Below are 24784 nucleotides of genomic sequence, written 5' to 3' on the forward strand. Positions count from 1 at the left end.
GATATGCACCAGAAACTGGCGCCATAGGGCCCCGCTGTGGAGCAGGAGGAGGTGGCTCGAAGGCAGGGCTCCGGCCAGCGCCCTTTCGCATCTCCCCAGGAGGGGACACCGCCCAGGCGCACCCGTTGCTAGGTCCTCTGTTTGCCGCGTTCTAAAGGAGCCCTGAGCGGAACCAAGGCAAACCCGGACGGGGGTGCCCGGAAAAGCTTAGGGATTGTGTTCAGTCAACAGCCAGGGAGAGCAGCTTGCTCCTCTCTTGGTGCCTTTTGCCCCCAAGCCCTCCCGGCGCTACTGGGAGGCGGAGGATTCCCCTCGTTCTTGGTTCCTCCCAACCGTCGCCGGCCCTCGGCGCCCTCCACGACCGCCCCGCTCCGCACGTCGCGCACCCCCGGTCGCAGCCCGCGAATGGTCTGGCCCGTCGGTAGCCGCCACCCCCTTCGGCAGCGACAGCTGCTCCAGCTGCTCCGGGTGGAGCGCCCGAGCCCCGAGCCGTGGCTGCTTAGGGCTGCGGGCTGGCGGAGGGGAGCACCGGACTACCAGCGCAGGCTGCGGGGCCCGGGGGCAACCGCCCGCGGGAAACCGGGAAGCGGAGGGGCCGCAGAGGGACCGCCTGCAGCCGGGAGGAGAAGACCAGGGCTGGGCTTTCCTCACCCCGGTGAGTACCTGCTGCCCGGCTCCTTCCCGACCCCCTTTCACCGCCCCCACACGCCCGAGGTATCGGCCCCCACCAGGGACGGTCATTGCTCTAGGGACACTGGCTCCCGCGGGAGCAGCGGAACCGGGAGCTGCTACTGTTAGGACTAATGATTCAGCACCATTCGTGCCCCGAGAGAGATTTGGGCGGAATGGGGGAGGGTGGTGGTGGGGGGGCGAGGTCAGTTGCTGTGCTCTCACCTCAGTTTCTAGGCTTCAGAGGTACCACCCAGGCGGGCGGTGTCGGGTGGGGTGAACAAGGAGGCTCCCTGCTGGCTTGTTCCGTAATTCCGTCCTTTTCCCAGAGCATGGTACAAACCTCTGTGAGTGTGCGGTGCAATCTTTAAAGTGTGTCAGATTAGTGTCTTTTTCCCACATGCGAGTGAAGTATGGGGCCCTTGTCTATACCTGTCAGTTTCTTTACTTCTTGCTCCGTTGGATACTTAATTCAAGCCATCGTCCACTCAGTTTTTCATTGCATAGCATTCCGCCACTAATGTGTGAAATAGAGGCTGTGTCCAAGTAGTCTTGTGTTCAGAGTGGGTTTGCTTGGTCTTGGCATAGGAGGGAAAGATTTAAGGGAGGTAGGAAATAATACTTTCAGAGTCTAGACACTTACTTTTAGATATATTATTTCATTAAATCATCACAGCAACCCAGAACCAAAGGTGGAAAGTGAGGAGCCTGGAAGTTAAATTACATGCTCAAGGTCACAGAACAGGAATTTGAATACAAGTCTCCCTGACTCCAAAGCCCATGGATCTTCCACTGTATTACAGAGTTGTATGTCCAAGTGTAAGGGTACATATAGATGGCCCATTAGATATTAAACATAATTTTCATAAGAGTGATCTCAAACAATAGCAACAACCTGTAAACTTACTGTATATGGAATTGTTGTTCTTTTAGTAAGAAAGGGCTTTGAATTATGTGGAAAAAAACCCCATTTTCTTAGAAAGCGTTTGCCAAAAAATAATATCTGGACAACACTGCAAAGGAGAGCTAGGTCATTGCAGGAGATGTTTAACACATTTTTGGCAGTGATATATGGTGGATGCTCAAATGTTGGAAAAATCAATTAGGAAAGTAAAACAAAACGAAACACCTGGAAATCTTTTTCTTTTTTAAAACTTAATGGAAACATTTGCAATAAGAACAGTTATCTAGTTCATGGGGTGTGTGACTGAACTGTTTTTGTGGGGTGTGTCATCCCATGATAGGGTGACAGATAAACCCAGACTGATAATGTTATTTGATTCATTTCCACTGTGATGTGGCATAGTAGGTGATAACTCCATTTTACAGACTAAGGAACTGAAATAGAAGGTTCAAGATCCTATGGCTAGTAAGTGGTGGCATCTAGACAAGTATTGACTTACAAAAAATATGTGTGTTGTAGCAAAATGTAGTTCTGTATAGTGGGAAACTGCATTGATTTGTTTTTGCTCTGCCCTTCAGAGTTAACAATTATATTGACCTGTGTACTCTTTCTGAAAAAATAACGGATGCTAGGTTTTTCTTTATCTGTTGCTTGGCCGTTTGATTTGCCTTCCTTTATGATTTATGTATTCTCCCTTAAGATGTGAAACTCTTGTTGATGTCTCCAGAGGCACGTTGCTATAGTACAAATGCTCATTATCTCTAAGTACTGGAATAGTACTTGATGGCGGATAGGAACATAATCATCTTAGTCTGTCATTTCTAAAGTATTGAACTATTTACATTGGAGAATTATTAATGAGGATATTGAGAGACTAAAGCCCATTGCCTAAATAAAGCCATAAAATGGAGGCACAAATTTATATATGTTGTTCACACCAGACTGTGAGAGAAGTAGGATCACGTGATGACCCTTAAATTTGATTTCTAGGAGGTCATTTCTTTTTGTTCTTTATATGGCTGTAGTCTCTATCCTGAACCTCTGTGAGGCATCTTGCAGTCCAGTCTGTTTAACTACAAGGAGGATGGCAGAATTGGTATGAAAAAATAAGCAAAACTACGATCCCACTGCTATTAAAAAAAAAAAAAAAAAAAAGAAGGTGCATGTCCTAGTGATGGTCAGCGGGAACATTTTAAAACAGAGGCAACACATTTTATTTAGATAACATCACCAAGTGTGAATATAATACCAACCTGGTTTGAGCACTGCATCTTTTCTCACTCTTGTCTCTCTCTTTCTGTATATATATATGTATTTGTTGAATGACTACTGTCTGCAGACCATTCAAATTCTTGACTTCAAGGAACTTAAAGTCTAGCTGGGGAGGTATTTACTTACACATGAGTAATTAACAAAATAATTAGAATTGGCCTAATATCAGGAAAAGGTGGTACTATAAATGCTCTATCAACACCTTAAGAAGGAGAAATCATAGAGGCTGGTTTCATAACACAATCAGTAACTCTTCATGGATGGAAGTGAATTCAATCACTCTGCCAGATGGGAAGGATTTGGATAGGAAAAGACAAAGCCAGACAAGGAGGTTCAGCTAAGTGCTCATATACTGTTTGAATACACAGTGACAAATTGTGAAGAACCTTGCATATCAGGCAGTGAAATCTGCTCCTCATCTGGTAGTCACAGGGAACTAGCAGTGTAGGTTACTAAGCAGGCCAAGTTTCTCTTTGGCTGGTCTTGCTCATATTCTCCATATTCCTTGTTCCAAGTGCCCTTCCAGAAAATGCTATAGTTCCTGGGTACTGATATTAAAAGGATTAATTGTCAACTGAACCCAGGAGTTTTCTACACAAGTAACATTTTTCCTCTTTCAAAGAAGCTTGCCTTTTTGAAAGCTTCCCCTTTCTGTTATAAAATTATGAACAGTTTGGAAACTATAAAAATATAAAAAGGAAAAAAATATCACCATACTTGTACTAACTAAAGACAAGCACTATTAATATTTTGATGTGATTTTGATATTTCCTTCCACTTTTTTCTGTGCATGGTTTTAATCATGATATATATATTACTTTTTAAAATATTTTTACTTTAAATTTTATAACATTAATATTTTCCCTTAATTACAACTGGAAAGTGAACTTTAAAAATATCTACATAATTTTCCATTAGGTAGATGTATGATAATTTCTTAACCATTCCTCAGTGTTGGTATATTTTTGATGATAATAACTAACACTGTGATGAACATCTTTGTTCATAAATGAAATTTCTGGGTTAAAAAGTATGAAATCTTAGTTCAATTTTTTAAAATTGAGATATAATTAATATATCTCAATATATATCAATATAACATTATATTAGTTTCAGGTGTAACATAATGATTTGATATTTATATATATTGCACATGATCACCACACTAAGTCTAGTTAATATCCATCACCACACAGTTACAATTATTTTTTCTTATGATGTGTAGTTTGACTACTTCATGCAACTTTTGAAACTCTGCTGGATTCTGCATGTTCTCTGGACATTACAAATTATAAGATATTGGCGTATTATTAATTATTTACACTCACTCCTGTTTGTGGTTCCTCAGATTACACTTTTTCAGGCAATCTGCTCTTTTGGTTAGAGAAACTATTTGAATCATGGCTACTGGGCAAAATAGATGAAGGGGATTAAGAGGTACAAACTTCCAGTTATAAAATAAATAAGTCATGGGGTTGAAAAGTACAACATAGGGAATATAGTCAATAATATTATAATGACTTTGTATGGTGACAGATGGTAACTACACTTATTTGGTGTAGTGGTGAGCATTGCATAATGTATAGCGTTGTCGAATCACTATGTTTCACACCTGAAACTAATGTAGTATTATATGTCAACTATACTTCAATTAAAAAAAAAAAAAATCATGGGCAGTGTGAGAAAGGCGGGCAGTTGGGGCCTGAGGAGAGATGTAAATGAAGCTGGAGAGCGTGTTTGGTGAGAGTCGGCAAGAGTTTATAGTCAGAGAAGGGAATATATGATGGACTACATTCTGGTTTTAGCATTGTATTTGTGGACCTCAGTTTCCACCCCTCCATCCTCCCTTCAGGTATCTACCCCGCCCTTATCTTTCAAACTTCAACTTCTTCCGCCCTCCTGTATCAGATTCCTAGGTCTCCAGCTTCAGTATCCTGGCAATGCAAAGCATATGAACTTGCATTCTGATTTAGAGAATCCGCATAGGTGAGGGTGGGAATTTCAGACCTCCTTCCAGTTCTCAGGAGAAGCCCTGGTTACAAGGTACAAGGGAGTGTGGTGGACATCGACGACTTCTGCCCTCCCTCCCTTGTGTATTGCTAGAGACAGCCTCTGAGAACAGTGGCAGTTGAGAGACACAGAGCATTCCCAGCGTTTCCCGTGGGCATTCAGATGTTTCCTTCCCCTTGTTTCCAGTAACCCTCCACCTTCCCCTTGTTTCCAGTAATCCTCCACTAAAGGAAATTCCCCTGAAGGAGGAGAGAGACTATGCCTCCCTTACCCCAGCAGTTGTAGGGACGAGTGCCACTACCTCCTTTGCTTTGGCTGGGCCTCTTACCCCCCAGTCTCTCACCTGTGCTTCCTCTGAATCCCACCCTCATCCTACTTGGAATATCAGAAGCCACTGAGGGGGGCGCCTGGGTGGCTCAGTCGGTTGGGCGGCTGCCTTCGGCTCGGGTCATGATCCCAGGGTCCTGGGACTGAGCCCCGCATCGGGCTCCCTGCTCGGCGGAGAGCCTGCTTCTCCCTTTCCCTCTGCCTGCCGCTCTGCCTACTTGTGCTTTCTCTGTCAAATAAATAAATTAAAAAAAAAAAAAAGAAGCCACTGAGGCAGGGAGGCCATTAAGGGTCTCTGAGGACCAGTGGAAGGGGAGTCACTGGGATGTGAATGTGCCTTGAGGACACAAGTAGGGAGCATAGGCAGGTTTTATAATGTGCCATTAGTCTTGGGAGACCTGAAAGGAAATGAAAACAGAAGCATCAACTTTACAAATCCACAATAGCCTCCTCCCCCCTTTTACGACCTGACAGATGATTTCTGGTGGAAGCTGGACATCGAGGAAGAATTTGTCCTGTGCTTAGTTGAGACCTATTATTTAAAACAATTTCCTTAAGCTCTTAGAAAGTGGTAAATTTATTTCCGTTCCTCTTAGGCATTATCTGTCAAAGTTGAACTGGGCTCAGCCAACAGTTTCCCTAGGGTTAACTTAAAGTTAAAAAACTTAAATTTAAATAGGCTTGTCTATTTTTCTCCACTACCCTTATTTCTGTTAATTCCCATTTGACATTTATTTGTTTACACACCCCTGCCCATAGTACACATAGTAGTTGACAAAGCCAAAGTGTTGGGATTGTTTGGGCTCTGGGAAGGTGAGTGATAAAGCTGTTTAACTCTTTTTTCCTTCACTTTTTACTTGCAAGTGACTGGTTGGCCTATGTTCCTTTGACTCCTTTGAAGGTTTAGAGTTAGGTGGTCAAGTGATCACTGGGTCTTCTCCGAGGCTGACCCAAAGGTCTGAGAACTCCTTCCCTTTGAAATTGATGGTATTCTTTGTTCACTGGGTACACCGAACCATCCTCATTGTTTGATTTTTTTTAAATTGTGTTGTGGCTCCTGAGTTTCCAAACTTCTATGTTATTTTGTTCTTCTGCTTAGCCATGTGAAATGAAACATTATGTTTGACAAAGGATTATTTTGAACATTTCTATCTCTTTTACCCACTACTTTGCAAAGTCTGGCCTGTGTCACATCTAATTCAACAAGATGGCATTAGCTTATTTTTACATAAATTCTCCTTTCCCCTCCATTAGTGTATTTTCGTGAAATGGACTTTTTAAAATAAATTGAGCATTTGTGGATTTGGGAGATGGGTCAGCAGTAATCCAGGTGGCAGCTTCAAGATTATTTTGCGGCTTTTTGTTGGGTTAGAATTTTAGAGCTGCTTAGGTATACCTCTCTTTTAAGGTAGTACCATCTTTCTTTTGTAAGAGAAGTGACGCCACTTAAAAGTTGTTTGTGTAAAATCTGCCTTAATTGGTGTGGTCCTAATACTAGGTTTGACTGGTTTTATGATATGGATGGCCATATGTGTGCAGTATTGGTAGGAGAAGTTAGCAGCTATGGATTTAATTTAAATCATTACGTTTGATGGGAAAATTTTCATGTGTAATTTTGTCATTATTTAAACTATTTTTCAAGATACTAAATAAATAAAATCTGTAACCATGTGTGATACTCATGGTGATTGCTTAAAAAATCAGGACAATAATTTTAGCACACATCTCGGTTTATATTTAGAATCAGTCAGTCTGCAGTTACCCAACAAATATGTGTGAGCTACTCTGTGGAGAGGAACGATAGAAATTGGACACTTTCTATAATCAGCTTAATTTACATGAAATGAGATGGGGGCATTTTCATTTAGCTTTAGGTTTGATCACATGCAAGATGATAATATTTAGTTACTTAGCATGTCTCAATCTGGAATATTAAATATTGTTTCTTCATTTCAACAATATAAAAAAATCGAGTGAGAGAGAGGAAAAAAACAAGTGTAATTTTCATGCACAATCATAGTAGGATTAAAAATTGATCTACAGCTGCCCCTTTAGACACTAATTTTGACGATAGATGCTAGTATTTACTATTATATGTAAACAAAAGGATGACTTTTATTCATTTAATATAGTTTTAATGGTTTTACTTCTTTTAGGGTATTTGAGGAAAAAATAACATGTCAAATTCATTGAATATTTTATTTACTTATTTGTTTGTTTATTTATTTATTTATATTTTTAAAGTAGGCTCCATGCCCAGTGTGGAGCCCAATGCAGGGCTTGAACTCATGACACTGAGGTCAAGACCTGAGCTGAGATGAAGAGTCGGAAGCTTAACCCTCTTAGTCACTCAGGTGGCCCCATTGAATACTTTTTAAAATCTCTGACATCTACATTTAGTGCACATCAGCATCCCCCTTGGTCAACACACAAATTTCAACCCATCATTTCTGGAAAATCGAAACAAGTTATTTCTGCAACTTGCTACAAAAATTAAAGGAAAGTAGACATCTTAAATATTAAGGAAAATTTGAAAGGGGGGTAATCAGTGCTTCTTAAAATCAAGTGGACTGTATTTATGTGGAAAAGCTTTTTCACTTGTCAAAAATCAGTGCCAAATGAGTATTTCAGGAAGAAAGAAAAGTTTACTGCTCCATATGTGAGGGGGCTGTCATTTCAGAATAGGAGGCATTTTCTCTTTTAAAAATTTATCTCGGGCATAGAATATGTGATAGCTATTTTTATCCTTAACTAAGGAATTAAAAGTTAAATGTACTCCTCATTGGTTATAGTATAGCATATTTACTTCAATAACATGCTTGAGAGTATATCTGTGAATTTTGTTTTTAGAATCCATAAGGAACGAGAATAAATATAAATATGAAGTAAGGTTACTAAAGTGTAGCTGCTTCCTTTTTTTTTTTTTTTTAAGATTTTATTTATTTGTCAGAGAGAGATAGAGCTCAAGCAGGGGAAGCAGGGGGAGTGGCAGACAGAGGGAGAAGCAGGCTCCCTGCTGAGCAGGGAGCCTGATGTGGGACTGGATCCCAGGACCCTGGGATCATGACCTGATCCGAAGGCAGTTGCTTAACTGACTGAGCCACCCAGGCACCCCTAAAGTGTAGCTTCTACTGGGAATAAAATTAAGCAAATAGACTTAGCAGTATTTATGAATACATATATTTAGATCTCCAGATAAAATTACTTAATGGTCCAGTAGTTTTCCTCTCTTTGATATAACTGAGCATATTGTGGTATTATGAAATCGATTATCATGCTTTCTAGAAGAAAAAGTTAATAACATTTTCCTTCAGAGTAGTATGAAAATATTGTGATTTATGTGTTTATTTGGGTGATTTCTGACATTTTGTAGGCATTCCACAAATGCAACTTTTTCTTCCACTCAATATTTAGTATTATTTTTATATAATTTTGTATTGTGATAAAAAACACATGATATAAAATTTACCATGTTAACCATTTTTAAGTACAGTTGGTAGGGTTAAATATATTTACATTGTTGTGAAACAGATCTTCAGAACTTTCTCATCTTACAAATCTGAAATTCTATACTCATTAATCAACCTTCCTTTCCCCTTCCCCAAGCCCTTGGTAACCACCATTTTATTTTCTGTTTCTATGTATTTTATTACTTTAGATACTTCATATAGATGAAATCATATAGTATTTGTCTTTTTGTGATTGATTTATTTCACTTAATGTAATGCCCTAAAGGTTCATCCATTTTTTAGTATATGTGAGGATCGCCCTCTCTTTTAAAGCTTAATAATATTCCATTGTATATGTAGACCACATTTTGTTTATCCATTCATCTGTCAATGGGTATTTGGGGTTGCTTTCACCTCTTTGCCACTGAAAATAGTGCTGCTATGAACGCAGGTGTGCAAATATCTCTCTGAGACCCTGCTTTCAATTCTTTTAGATGTATACCCAGAAGTGAGATTACTAGATCACGTGGTAGTTCTATTTTTAATTTTTTGGGAAACTTTCATACTGTTTTCCGTAGTGGTTACACTGTTTTACATTCCCAACAGTGTGTAAGGGTTCTAATTTTCCACACCGTCACCAACACTGCTTATTGATTGATTGATTGTTCTATTGTAGTCGTCCTAATGGGTGTGAGGTGATATCTCATTGTGGTTTTGATATGCATTTCTCTGATGATTAGTGCTATTGAGCATCTTTTCATGTGCCTGTCAGGTGTTTGTATATCATCTTTGGAGATTTGTCTACTTAGGTACTTTGCCCATTTTTTTAATCTGGTTATTGGATTTTTTTTTGTTTTGAGTTGTTGGGAGTTCTTTCTATATTCTGGATATTAGCCCCTTATCAGATATATGATTTTCTCCTACTCCATAGGTTGCCTTTGCACTCTATTGATTATGTCCTTTAATGTATAAAAAAATTTTTGTTTAATATAGTCCCATTTTTCTATTTTTGCTTTCATTGCCTGTAGCATTGATTACTTTTAGCATTTTAAAAATGTATTGACAGAATTATTTCAAGTTGCTCTTTATTAATTCTTTCCCACCTTATTCTTTAAAGTCCACATGATTATTTTTGAGACTATGTAATTATGATGACTAGTGTAATTATTTAACAAATTAAACTGAATTTTGAAAAAATTTTTTTGGAGGAGTCACTTTTTAAAATGTCCGGTGTAAGAATTTAATTGCTATAATTTAACCATATGTTAATATGAATTGTTTAAACCTATACGTCAATTTAGGGAGAATTGACATCTTTACTGTGTTCATTGTTCCGATCTGTAAACATGGGATGTCTCCAGGATTTGGGTCTTCTTTGATTTCTTTTATTAGCAATTTATAATTTTCATCATACAGATATTACCCATGTTTTGTTAGAATATTTTTTTTAAGATTTTGCCCATTTATTTGTCAGAGAGTGAGCAAGCACAAGTAGGGGAGCGGCAGGCAGAGGGAGAAGCAGGCTTCCCGTTGAGCAAGGAGCCCGATGCCCAACTCGATTCCAGGCCCCTGGGAGCAGGACCTGAGCCAAAGGCAGATGCTTAATCGACTGAGCCACCCAGGTGTCCCTTTGTTAGAATTATACCTAATTATTTCATTTTATTTGGAGCAACTGATAATGACATTCATTTTAATTTGTTTCCATTTTTTTGTTGTCAGTATGTAGAAATGCAATTGGTTTTTTGTGTATTGATCTTGTATCCTGAAACCTTACTGAAGTCACGTTTTTTGGATCTAGGATTGTAGATCCTTTGAGAATTTTTTTTTTCTTTATCATCTGCAAACCAAGACACTTTCTTTCTTTACAGTCTGTTAAAATTAAAATAAATCTTTAATTGTTTTTCTTGCCTTATTGCAAGTGCTAGGAATTCTAGTATTGTGCCAAATAAGAATGGTGAGAGTGAACATCCTTGCCTTGTTCATGATCTTAGAGGAAAATTATTCAGTCTTTTACTATTAAGTATGATGTTAGCTGTAGGTTTTTTTTGTAGATGTTCTTTATTAGGTTGAGAAGATTCCCTTTCTGTTTCTAGTGTACTGGTACTTTTCATCCTGAATGGAGATCAAATTACATCAAATTTCTTTTTGCATTAATTGATGTGGACATATGATTTTTTCCTTAACCTCTTGATATGGTGGATTACATTGATTAATTTTTGAATATTGAATGAACCTTGTGCACATGGTATAAATCCTTTTTGGTCATATAAGCACATCACACACACATATGTTGCATTCAATTTGCAAAAATTTTGTTAAAGATTTTTGCATTTAACTTCATGAGGGATATTGGTTTGTAGTTTCCTTTCTGTTGTGCTTTCTTTATTTGGTTCTGGTTGTTAGAATACTACCAGCCTCATGTGGTACTAAGAAATTACAGTTTGTTGAATTTGGGTGTTGTGGCAAATTCAAATATCCATAATTACCTGAGCAGGCTATTACAATACTTCTTTTTCCAACTACATATCTCTGTGTGGCCAAATTTTTTCATATACTTCCAACAAAAACAACTTCTCAGAATAAATGCAGAAGTGGATAAGAGAATCTGTGCTCTATGAAGCAAGATATTAAAGAGATTTTTAAAAGTACAAAGCACTGCTCATTTCTTTTTTTTTTTTAAATTATAGTTATTTAAAAATAAAATGTTTTTGTTAATACATAATGGTTTTCAACATATATCCATTTTAGTTTCTAATAGGGTAAATATTAATAGCTATAACCTACAAAACTAAAAGTCAACAAAATTTAAAGAGTGTGAAGAGTTCCAACACCAAAAAAATTTGAGAATCACTACTAAGACAACCAAGACAAGGAGAAAAGTGAAGCCAAAGGCATGGGCATGTGCATCTCACACTGGCATTGGTTTTACCAAGTTGTTCCATATGCTTGTTTTCCTTTTTCTCTACTAATACTTTTATTTCACTAAAGATGCTTTTTTTCCTCCACACTGATTCACCCATATGTACTCCTTTCCCCTAGGATAAATATGATAAAAAGACCGATAGAACCTTACAATGCAATCTTTATGAAATGAAATCCCTCAAAATTATCCCCATTCTAACTTTAATAAACCCACATATAGATATATGACTATATTTTAAGTTATAAGTTATAATAAATAGAATTACAATATTAATTCAGTGATTGCTTATACAAGGAAGAAGTAATTTAAAATATTTTGTCAAGAATTGACTCAAAGATAGTATAGAAAATATTTGAATTACTGTCCTTTGATTTTAAGTATTATAAATGGCTTTTCTTTTATACTTTTCCCCAGTACTTTATTGAATATAACATATATTGTATAATGTACAACTTGGTGAGTTTTTACAAGATTTTGGTAATTAGCATTTGAAGATACATAGTTTGTAATAGGATGAACATATAAGATGAGATTTTCAAATCTGAGAATATCAATGAAGAAAAAAAAAGAAGAAATGAGCTAGGAGAAACATTAGCTCACAAAATCCATGTTTGAATCCTGTATGTGTATTAGAGCTGGGCACACACTTAATTTTGAGTTTTCTAACTTCCAGGCAAAGAGGAAAACATGAAAAATTTAATGATTGAAAAGCTCATCCATGAGAAAAACAAACCAGTTGCCTAAGAGGAACAAAGTTGTTCCTGTCTAGAATCCAGAATGAAATTTCTCCTATAGTTTATTTAAAAGTGGATTCAGTATAGTGTAATACAGTTTCCTCAACACCCTTAACACTGAAAGTCAGCAGGATTCATTGGGCTATTTTTTATAATGTCCTTCATCTAATAGACCCATGGTGTGGCTCTGTGTCTTTGGGGGAAATAACCTCTCAAGATCTGATTATTTTCTTCTCTAACATGAGAATAACATCTACCTTGGTAAAGACTGTATGTGCTCAATAAATAACTATGCTTTTTCTTAAAGCAGTTCTGTTAGGGTGGCTGTGACCAGCCATGTGGTGTGGCCCAGGTACATAGCTCTCCGATAACTGGCTTCATTCATGAATGGACGTTATAGTGTCTCAAAGAATGAAAGTTCTGCATATCTTTTAGGAATTTCTTCATGCATATTATTTTGAGGGGCAGTGCATTTGAGGCTTTATTCCCTCAAATTAATTTGTTGTCAGTCAAGTAAAGAATCCCATGATTTGAGAGTCTGGTGGGCTGAGTGATAGGAGTTTACCAAGTCCCTGTTACCTAAGTAGAAGGCTATTACAGCTCTGCACTAAAGTAGACTAAAGGAATGACCCGAGACTAATTTTAAAACTTCCTCCAAAGTCAGTTTTGCACCATAGAAGAGTGGATGGTGGAAGTCCCAAATGTGTGACATAGAATGTGGCTCCAAATGCTTATTGAAGGTGGCGCAGCCTTCGGTACAAATAAAAGACGTGGGACTACCACTTCCACCTCTCTTACAGAGAAATGTCATTTTTTTTTCTTCAGACCAAAATATTTTTTCTAGAGTGTTTTTTAAACCATCGGTCAAGTCTCTATAGAGGGAAGCTGAAAACCAAATTGTTGGGAGTTGGTAAATTCTCACTTAGTAAAAGTTGAATTAGGCCCTAGACTTTTTGAACAGAGCAGTAAAACTAGCTTGTAGTAATTTTGCAAGCGTTCCAGAAGGTTAGTTTTCTTCCTTAGTAGTCTTTTGAAATCAACTATCAAAACAGTGTAATTGGTGTTTGATTTTTTTTAAATCTTTTGAGTCTTCAGTAGAGTAGAATTTTCTTTCAGTAGTAATCCCTCGAGAATGCCTTAAGCAAGTCCTACAGTCTGTATCCATTTTCTACATCATTAAAAAGCCTTCTGCGCTATCCACAAGGACTAACAGATGCACTGTGGTGGTCTGCAGGCTTCCGAGGCTAGAGCACACGCTCTCCTCTCTGCTTCAGTGAAAGGCCCAGATCTTTCTTGTCCAAACTAATTTAGTAGGAAAGTCATGGTCTTAGGTTCGAATTAGGTACTTTTAATATATGTTGAACTAAAGAATGAATTAGGATCAAGTTTATATCCTAGCCCCCATAACTGTTTTGAAATTATAAGCAACTAATTTGATAATAACATGGCCAAATGTCTTTCATATGAGAAATTTCCATTTTCATCACTGCCAGATTAGAATGTCCAGGTTTACATAAAGGCTCATTTATTTATAATATATATGTATTATTTATTTATAATATACACATACTATAATTCTATTATATATTTATATAATTATTAGTTATTAATAATTAAAGTTAGTTATTAATAATCACTAATATATAGTATTATATGTTATATGTTATAATAAAATAAACTTTAGTTCTCATTTACTTCTCCTGCAAATATGAAAACACCTCTTGCTTTCTTGGAATGCTTTCTGGTATACTTTTGATTTAAACTGATCCCTAAAAAATGAGTTATAAAATGAATTACAAGTCAATTATAAAAATATTGAAAGATTGAAGATTAGATTTGTGCCACCTATTTATTAATCTTGCTTTCATGGTTGGATTTGTAGTTTCTCATAGGAAAGCTAGATGAATGTTTGATTTTTAGCAAAGAGCATTTCTTCTCTATGATATGTAAAATCTCCAGTATGGCATTTTAAAGAGTGATTAAGGGGAACAATCTTTTCTTTTCTCTTCTCTTCTCTTCTTTTCTTTTCTCTTTTCTTCCCTTTCCTTCCTTCCTTCCTTCCTTCTTTCCTTTCCTTTCCTTTCTTTTCTTTTCTTTCTTTCTTTTTCTTTCATTCTTTCTTTCTTTCTGACTATAATTTATCTGTCTCATTTGAGTTTTGGATATGGTTCTGGTTTAGGGTCCCTTGGTTAGGTTGCATCCTTTAATTTGTGGGTTCTTGTCTGAGGAGCCAGCTAAATGGACTGGGAAGCTGAGAAAGAAGAGCTGCTTTGGTTCATACAGCCCCCCTGGGCACATTTGTAACTCAATCTCCCTTTCTGACTGGTGTCTGCATTATTTTTTATCCTGATGGCCTGCTTAAGCAGTTGCCTCAGATTCCATAATAGATGAAGGGTTATTATTTTAACTCTATGATGTTTAGGTATATAGTTCGTAGGTGAGATAAATGTTATATAAAATCTAATGCACCAAATTAAGAAAATAAGAAATTCATTGTTTTGTTGTAGGCTACCTAGAGGGAGTTTTATTTAAAGTACTAACTTAAATATTTAGCATAGTATAGGTGAAATCGTCACACAACTCTTGTTAATGGAATTAAATGAATAAGGAAAACATTGTTGTATCCTAAAAACATTCGTAAGTTGTCCAACCTTGGGACCACGGTATAGCTTTGGAAATTATTAATTGTACCTTCCTCCACCTCTTTTTCTGGCCCCAAAGTATCACATTTGAGTTAAGATTCAAATGTAGCAAACTCTAAGTTATGTCTACTTATAGTCCTCCTATCTGTGCTCCAAGAGGAAATACTTGGCTTATGGCCAGTTCTTCACCCTCTTTGGGCATCATCAGAGCTGTGGATGCTGCAGCCTGTTTCTTCCCGAGATGAATCAGTGATGCTGTCTGCCGGTCAGCTCCAGCCACGGCTGGCTGTTGACTCTAATAGTTGGGCCCATAATGTTATGTGAAGCTGCATAATGTAGAATATCGTAGAGCCATTTAACTTGGGCCCAAAATTTGAAACAAAGAAATGGTATGTGGTTTTCTTTTTCACATTTTAAGATTGCATAAAATTATAAAATTTGAAGGTTAACTTTGCAGAAAGACTGGCAGAATTTATCACATGGATTACTGAAATAGATTTTTATGGAGCATGCTCTCTGGCATTCTTCCAATTTTAATTTTCATTTCTATCCTATTATAACTTCAAATAACTTTCTCCTAATGCTAAATAAATTTTAGTTCTAATTTATTTAAATTTATATGTTGTTTCCACAGCTACTTGGTACTTACTAGATAATAGTGAATGATAGCCATTAAAAGTCTTAATTATTCAGAATATTGTGACGATATTTGACTTTTGACTGGTCAGGAATATAAAACTCATATGTTTGTATATTTGTATACATATATTTGTATGTGTGTATATATAATATTTATTTTTAAAATAACTTCTTGAATGGTTAAGTAGTCCCAATATTTCAATAAACTCAAGAAATGGGGAAGACTTAAGATGCCTTTATTTAGATGAATATAGATGATAAAAACTTTGATGGAGTTAAGATCGAGAGAGAATAATTTTTTTTTGTTTCCTTTGGATTTGCATTTTAGTAAAAATATTTTTTCCTATTATCATTCGTAAAATGGAAACAAATCACAACTTATTTAGCATATTTTATTTGGTAAGTGTTCAATAAATCTATTTTAATTTAATTTAATAGCAAGTATAGAAATAGGAATTGGAGAAGGTGATTTAATATTAAAATAGATAAGAGAGTAGGCTGGTATAAACAATGTAAGCTAATCCAGTAGAACTAATTCAAAGTTTGTCTTCTTCTTTGATGTAGGCTTTGGCAGAGAAGAGTATCATCTAGACTAGGTGTGGATAAGCCAGATATTAAGGTAGCTCTAGTGCTAATTTGTGATTATTCAGAAAGATAGAAGATGTGATTCATTCTTAATTTATATTTTGTATCATTAAAATTTCATGAGTAAAATAATAGAGAGCTGCTGTCCCTAATTGTAAAAAAAAAAAAAATTAAGCTACACTGTGTATCAGGCTCTGTGTTTTGTTCATATTTCTGAGAATGAGAGACACTGCCCTTTTTAAATCAAATACTTTAAAAATATGATACAGTGTGGTAGATGTTGTTAACAGTGGTGATGCACCAAAGAACAGTTAATTCTGCCTAGGAGACAGAAGGAAAGGAGGGGACAACTAAGATGTGGTTTGAATGCTGGGTAGCAAAGGAAGACATTCTAGGATTAAAGAAAAACATAAGTGTACACAAATCAGAAGACGAATTACAGGGGTACCTGGCTGGCTCAGTCGTGGAGCGTGTGGCTCTTGATCTAGGGCTTATGAGTTTGAGCCCCACACTGGGTGTAGAAATTACTTAAAAATAAAATCTTAAAAAAAAGGAAAATGAACAATATTTAGGATTGTCTTTTTATCCTATGGTTTTATCCCTACTTAGAATAACTTTCAAACATATTTGGCTGCAACTCATGGTAAGAAATATGATTTACTACTTGCCATAGTACACACATACACACACACACACACACACACACACACACACAGAAATAAAAGTTTCAAGACTCAGTACTTACAGTTAATACTTTTTCTATTACATGCAATGCAGTCTGGCACTGTTACATTTTTATCTGTTCTATTATTTAATTTAAAAATGCTATTGAATCTCGCTGAATTGATTTCATGACCTTCTGTGGGTCCAGGTTTGAAAGGAAAACAAAAACAAAAACCTGTACCAGAGCTCAGAATTCATAAGGAGGCCCCTTTAATACCACTGTGCAGATTTGCAAAGCAAATAGTTGATTTTTTTTCTCAGCAGAGTTTGAAGCTTGTAAGAAACTGACTGATGGCTTTGGGATATTTACAGTTCAGAAGGCAGCATGGTATAGTGGAAAGGTTTTGAGAGTTGAACAGATCTAGGTCTTTGGCAAGTTACTGTATTTCTCTGAGTCTCAGTTTTCTGCTTTGTAAAATGGAATTAATAATACAATCTATGAGGACTAAATGAAATAACGTATCTATTTAAACAGCAGTTCTCAAACTTGGCTGTACATTTAAATCACACGGGAGCTTTAACAAATTTCTGTGCCCAGGCTGCATCCCAAGCCAATTAAATTGGAATTTTTGGGGCTGGGACCCATCCATCAGTATTTGTTTTTTTCTTTTGAAACTTAATGCTTCCTGAATAGCAACTCTCCATATGCCCCTCCCTCCATGTCTTGGCAACCCCATTCCACTTTGTGTTTCTCCTTGTTTGGCTTTTTAAGATACTTTGTAAAGATGGTACCATGCAATATTTGTCCTTCGGTGACTGGTTTATTTCACCTAACATAATGTCCTCAGAGTTCATTTGTATTGTCATATATGGCAAGATTTCTTTATTTTTTAAAGCTGAATAATCATTTGTATGTATACATCACATTCTTTTATCCACTCACCCACTGATGGAACTTCAGGTTGTTTCCACATCTTGGCTTTTGTGAATCATGCCTGCAGTGAACATGGGAGTGCAAATATCTCTTTGTTGTAACCCTGATTTATTTTATTTTTTTTAAAGTTTTTATTTAAATTCCAGTTAGTTAACATACAGTGTAATATTATGTAACTTTGATTTAAATTATTTTAGGTAAATACTCAGAAGTGGGACTGCTGGATCATGGGGTAGTTCTCTTTTTAACTTTTTGAGGAATCTCCATACTGTTTTTCACAGTGGTTGTACCATTTTATATACCCAGCAACATCATGCAAGAATTCCAACTTTTCTTCATCCTCACCAATATTGGCTATCTTTTTTTTTTTTTTTATAATAGCCATCCTGATAGATGATATCTCTTTGTGGCTTTCATTTGCATTTCTCTGATAATTAGTGATGTCGAGCATCTTTTCTTATACCTGTTGGCCATTTGTCTGTCTTCCTTGGAGAAATGTCTGTTCAAGTCCTTTGCTTGCTTGCTTGCTTATTTATTTATTTATTTATTTATATTTAAAGTTTGGTTAGTGTACATACAGTGCAATATTGGTTTCTGGAGTAGAATTCAGTGATTCACTTACAACACCCAGTGCTCATCACAACAAGTGCCCTTTTTAATACCCATCACCCATCTAGCCCATCCCCCACCCATGTCCATCCATCAACCCTTATTTTGTTCTCTATTGTTAAGAGTTTCTTAAGGTTTGTTTCCCTCTCCATTTTTTCTTTTCCCCCATCCCATATGTTCATCTGTTTTCTTTCTTAAATTCTACATATGAGTGAGACCGTATGGTATTTGTCTTTCTCTGACTGACTTATTTCACTTGGTATAATACATTCTAGCTCCAAAATTGCCTTTCTCTGACTGACTTATTTCACTTAGCATAATACACTCTAGTTCCACCCATGTCATTGCAAATGGCAATATTTCATTTTTTTGATGGCTGAGTAATATTCCATTGTATATATATACATCACATCTTTTTTATCTATTCATCAGTCTATGGACATTTGGGCTCTCTCCATAGTTTGACTCTTGTTGATAATGCTGGTATAAACATCAGGGTACTCCTTCAAGTCTGTATTTTTGTATCCCTTGGGTAAGTACTTAGTACTGCAATTGCTGGATAGCTCTATTTTTAACTTTTTGAGGAACCTCCATACTGTTTTCCAGAGTGGCTGCACCAGTTTGCATTCCCACCAACAGTGCAAGAGGATTCCCCTTTCTCTGCATCCTCTCCAGCACCTGTTGTTTCTTGTGTTGTTGATTTTTCCTTTGCTCATTTTTATTTTATTTTATTTTCATTTATTTTTTAAAAGATTTTATTTATTTATTTTAGAGAGAGATAAGGAGAGAGTGCAAGTAGGGGGAGGGGTAGAGGGAGAAGAAGAGAATCTCAAGCAGACTCCACGCTGGGCACAGAGCCCAACGCAGGGCTTGATCTCAGGACCGTGAGATCATGACCTGAACCAAAATCAAAAGTTGGACGCTTAACTAACTGAGCCACCCAAGCCCCTCCTTTGCTCATTTTTAAATTGGTTTATTTTTTTTTTTTTGCTATTGAGTTGAAGGAGTTTCTTATAAGATATATGGTTTGCAAATATTTTCACTCATTCTGTAGGTGGTCTTTTCACTTTTTTTATTGTTTCATTTGCTGTGCAGAAGCTTTTTAGTTTGATGTAGTCCCACTTTGTCTGTCTTTGCTTTTGTTGCCTGTGCTTTTGGTGTCATATCCAAGAAATTATTGCCAAGGCCACTGTCATGAAGCATTGCCCCTCTGTTTTCTTTTAGGAATTTTACAGTTTCAGGTCTTACATTTAAGTCTTTAATCCATTTTGAGTTGATTTTTAATGTATTATGTAAGATTAGGGTCCAGTTTCATTCTTTTGCATGCAGATCTCCAGTTTTCCCATCACCATTTGTTGAAGAGACTATACTTTCCCATCATTTATTCTTGGAATCCTTGTTGGAGATAAGTTTACTGTATTTACATGGCTTTATTTCTGGATTTTCTATTGTTCTGTTGGTCTATATGTCTATCTTTATGCCAATATACTGTTTTAATTACTATAACTTTGTAATATATTTTGAAATCAGGAAATGTGATGCCTTCAGCTTTGTTGTTTTTAAAATTGTTTTGTTTTTTTTGGGGTCCTTTATAATTTCATATGCATTTTAGGATTGTTTTTCCTATTTCTGTAAAATGTGCCTTTGGGATTTTGCTAGGGATTACACTGAATCTGTAAATCATTTTGGGTAGTATGGACATTTAACAGTATTAATTCTTCCATTCTATAAACATGGGATGTCTTTCCATTTGTGTCCTCTTTAATTTCTTTCATCAATGTTTTGTAGTTTTCAGTTTTTCACATCCTCAGTTAAGTTTATTCCTAAGTATTTTACAGGCATTGATATTTTTTAAAGCTCCTCTGATGCAGTCTATGTTGAAATGCCTAATTGTAAAGCTATAGTGCAATATGTGGGGCATGGTAGATGTTTGCATCATGTCTGGTTCCCTTGGTTAATAATATCAACAATTATGATTATAACTAACTTTTTTGTGGTGCTTACTGTGTTTTAGGCAATGTGCTAAACACTTTTCATATCATGTAGAAAATACTGTGCTTTGTTTTTGTTATTGTTCTGTCAAATAATAGACTACCATATGGCTGACATAAAAAGGAAGAGCACTTGCTTATTAGAGAGGAAATGGCTACTTTTATCATCAGGAGCTCAGTTACCCAGGTAATTATTTCAATGAATTACAGAGTTAGCTTTCATTGAACTGCCTCAAAAATATAGATTGAATACGTTAAAGTAATTTTAAATTAAAGTTTAAACTTTACACAATGACTTGTAGGGTAGTATAACAGAGAATTTGTTACGATAAATACCTCAAATATGTAACAATCCTAATTTTAGTGGAAGTATATTGATATTATGTAGTAGATTTTATCTGGTATATATTTTCTAGATTGTACAAAGAAGTGAGTGTTAACCTACAGATGCTTCTGCCATGTTATCATTCACTTGACACCAATATCTGTTAGGCTTCATGTCATGATGACAAGAACATTTTTCATGTTTGTTAACAAGGTCGATATTTTCCAATGTATGAAGTAGATATATTTAGGAATCTGCTGGTATGCTGCTTGCTTTTGTTGTTTGTTTTGATTTTGATTTTAGAAAGCTTATTATATTTATTTTGCAATACAATTTTCTATAGTAATTGCTTTAAAAAGAACATCTAAATTACTGCTTTATTTCAAATATATAATTTATTCTTTTTCTTTGCATTTAAATAAAAATTTACTCATTATTATTGTAATCTTTAGTTTGCTTCTTGGTTTTCAATAATAGCTTTTATAATGGTGACTGAGAAAGCATTTTTTAAAAACTGTATTTGTAAAAAAAAAAAAAAGGAAGCATTCTGTTTTCAGGATGTATGTGTTTTTTACATTTAGCACATCTTAAAGTCACAACAAACCATTTCTTCTGTCAAGTAAATAGGTTTGTAAATTGCTACATCAACTCTGCTTAGATGAAATGCATGCTTATCTTATTTTTTCTTTTGTGCATTTTCTTTCACCCTATTAATTATTAAATCATTTGTAGGGTGCGTATAGCCTTAAATTTAAATGAGTTAATAAATGTAAAGTTCTTAGAGTAGTGCTTGGTGCTTATTAAGCATTTAGTACATGTTATTCATTGTCCAGTGCCAGTGACTTACAGAAATGTATAATCCAAAATTGTACTATGGTAGAGTCAGATATTTGAAAAGGAAATTAAAGAATTTTAAGTTTTGTGACTAAGAATAAAAGTTGCTATTCCTGCTTGTCAGTGCACTTGAAAATGAAAGGCTTGGTAAGCCAACAGGCATCATATATTCAAAATTAAATTAGATATATTTAATGTTGAAACGTCTGATTCCAGGAGGGGAAATTAGCTTTTAGAGGCTTTACAGATAATTTAGTTTAAAAAGCTTTGCTATTAAGAATATTAAGAAAATTGAAGAATTTTAAGCCTAAAGAAGTGCTTAATCCTTTACATTGTTAGCCTTTGTAGACACAAGATTAAATTCACTCAAAAGCAATAGAACAGTTTGGAGGTAAAATATTAGTAGAGAATGGAAGAACATTTTCTTCTTGTAGGTTTTCTTGATTGTAGGTTTTGAATGAATGAAGGATTGTTTCTAGGGCATTCCAATATGATAAAACCCAAGCTAGGAATAATTGACTTAGATTGAATTCTAGAATTTGTGAGAAGTATCTAAACTGTTGAGTTGAGTTTTACGAAGACTGACATGTGTTGTCAATGTGATTATCTGCCCTGTCGTCTTATTTTGCTGTCATCATTCTCAAATTACCTCCTTTGACATTGTGGAACTATAAGAATCTCTTGTGATTGAAAATTGAAATATAGAATGTGTCACACAGATAGGTTTTTAGGACAGCTTTGTCAGAGGCCATGTGATTTACTTAGGATTAATGACTAAGCATATTGTGTAGAGGCTAATGAAATCATACTTTCCTATGCGACTGAAAAAGCTGGCTTGATTTTGCTAGGAAGGAAAATTTAACTTTCAACTCTTCCCTCCCACCTTCTTCGTTTCACTTTCCTTCCTTACTCTTTTTCTTTCTTCTTCCTTCCTCCTCCTTATGAAAAATTAGCTGCATCCTTTGAAAAACTTTTTCATATAAATATGGTATGATATACATTTTTCCCCATTCCCTTTTTTTTAAAGTATTTTTATTTATTTGACAGAGAGAGACAGACAGTGAGAGAGTGAACACAAGTAGGGAGAGTGGGAGAGGGAGAAGCAGGCTTCCCGTTGAGCAGGGAGAGCAGGGAGCCCAATGTGGGGCTCGATCCCAGGACCCTGGGATCATGACCCAAGCCAAAGGCAGACGCCCAATGACTGAGCCACCCAGGCGCCCTCCGCATTCCCTTTTACTATGAGTTTGAGATATGTTTAAATGATCCCAGTAAAAAATAAGCCATGGCATTGTTGGTCATTAGCATACAACTGTGTGTTGTTTAAAGTGCTGTGCTATGTCTTCCCATCACCTTTATTGATTTCTAAAATGAAGATAGTGCTCATAGAGAGTTTACTGTGGAGGTCAGTCGTGATTGGAGATTTGGTGAATCTGAATGTGGATCACAGTATAGGGATAAATTTGGGGCCTGGTGCAAGGAAGTAGAGGGATCAAGTTTTTAAAAAAAACAATGAACTTGGTGTTGGATCTGTGTTCTAGCTGTAGCTGGTACCTTGTATGGCCTTAGGCAAGTTAACTAACTTCTTAAATATGAGCTTCTTCATTTGTCACATGAAAAAATAAATAGTCCTATTAAACTGGTCTTATAGTGCTGTGAAGGGCAAAGAAATTAAGAGAATGAATGCCTGAGTAAAACTGTTCTTTGCACATAAATGGAAGGATACGAGTCTTACCACTTATAGCAATGTAATTTCATCTATTCATATGCAAAATGAGGATGATAATAGTACTAGTCTCAAAGTGTTTTTGTAAGTTTTATATGAGATAATCTACATAAAGCATTTAACATAATGCTTGGCACAGAGCAAGTATTCATTCATTAATTCACTTATTCAACAAATATTTACTGAGTGTTTACCATGTCCCAGGTGCTCTTCTGGGTTCTTGGAATATACCTGTGAGCAGAATCAAATAAAGTCCCTGTTCTTTGCAAGTTTTTAGGTGAATGAGATAGAATTAATTAAAAATAAATGTAAAAAAGCTACAATAAATGCTATAAAGAAAAGGTACCTGATGCTGTGAGAATAATGTCAGGGAAGGTGGGCTCTAACTAGGCAAAGGCCAGGGACAGATGGGGGTGGATTCCAGTCAGAAAAAATAGCATGTATAAAGTCTATGTAGTGGGTCTATGCAGTGCGTGGTTATGACACAGAGAAGGTGGCTAAGAATCAGGCTGGAAAGACAGGCAGGCTAGTAGACACATATTTGTTAGGGGTTCCATTAGGGAAGCAGAATCACTAAGAGTGATATGGAATAAGACATTTATGATAGGGATAAGAAGAAGTTTATAGAGGGCTTGTATCTTGTATCTGGTGGTGGGTCAGCAGGGTTAGCAATCAGAAGGAACAACTGAGATGAACTAGATCCCACTAGGATAAATTGAAACCCCTAAGAACAAACTAGAGCCTGTACCTGACTCTTGCCTCTCCAGTCTTGACAATGGGGGTGTCCTCCAGAAAGAGCTGGTATTCTTTGCCAAGAGCTTCACATGTGCCTGGTCCAGGGAAGCTAGATGGGCCAGGATTCAGAAACCTGAAGGTCTGGCAAGGAGCTGGAGTAGCTGTAGGCTCAGATGCTTCCTATGTCAACAAGGGGAGCAGACAGATCAGTGTCAACATGTACAAGCAAACAGTGTGTGGTGCCTTATACTGACCCTCAGAGCACAAGGCCTATGGCTTTACTCAAAATTGCATGCAGATTTCTTTTTGGCTAACTAACCTGGAACTAATTTCTAGGAAATATTGTTAGCTTAGTTAAATTGACTGGTACCAAGGGCTTTTTTGGAAAGGTCTTTTTTTGGCCATGAGTGGGCTTTTGAATTTTACCAGATGAGCATTTTTTGAAAAGCTATCAAAGGAGTTTAAGCCAGCTAGGGTAGTGGGGGGAAGGGAAATGGGAGAGTAGCATGACATGATTTATGATTAGATTTGCATTTTTTTAAATTGAAGTGTAGTTGGCACAGTCTTACATAAGTTTCAGGTATGCAACATAGTGATTTGAGGACAACTTTATATATTATGCTATGCTCACAAGTGTATGTCACCATACAGTGCTATTATGTTACTATTGATTGTATTCCTTATGCTGTATCTTTCATCCCCGTGAATTACTCAATCCATAACTGAAAGCCTGTATCTCCCACTCCTTTTCTGCTCACCTCCACCCCCTCCCCTCTGGCAACCACCAGTTTGTTCTCTGTATTTATGCGTCTGTTT

The 24784-nt window shown here is 36.4% G+C and overlaps 1 protein-coding gene across 2 annotated transcripts in view; it reads left to right on the forward strand.

The window, feature by feature from the left end:
- Positions 1-378: 378 nt before the first annotated feature.
- TTLL7 (tubulin tyrosine ligase like 7) overlaps positions 379-24784 on the forward strand; it is a 150346-nt gene continuing 125940 nt past the window's right edge. For both annotated transcript variants that reach the window (XM_032425022.1, XM_032425017.1), the window contains exon 1: positions 379-655. The gene's annotated coding sequence lies outside the window, so the exon portion shown is untranslated. The remainder of the gene's footprint in view (positions 656-24784) is intronic.

The sequence above is a fragment of the Phoca vitulina genome, unplaced genomic scaffold, assembly GCF_004348235.1.
Source record: "Phoca vitulina isolate PV1807 unplaced genomic scaffold, GSC_HSeal_1.0 scaffold2, whole genome shotgun sequence".
Taxonomy (NCBI): Eukaryota; Metazoa; Chordata; class Mammalia; order Carnivora; family Phocidae; genus Phoca; species Phoca vitulina.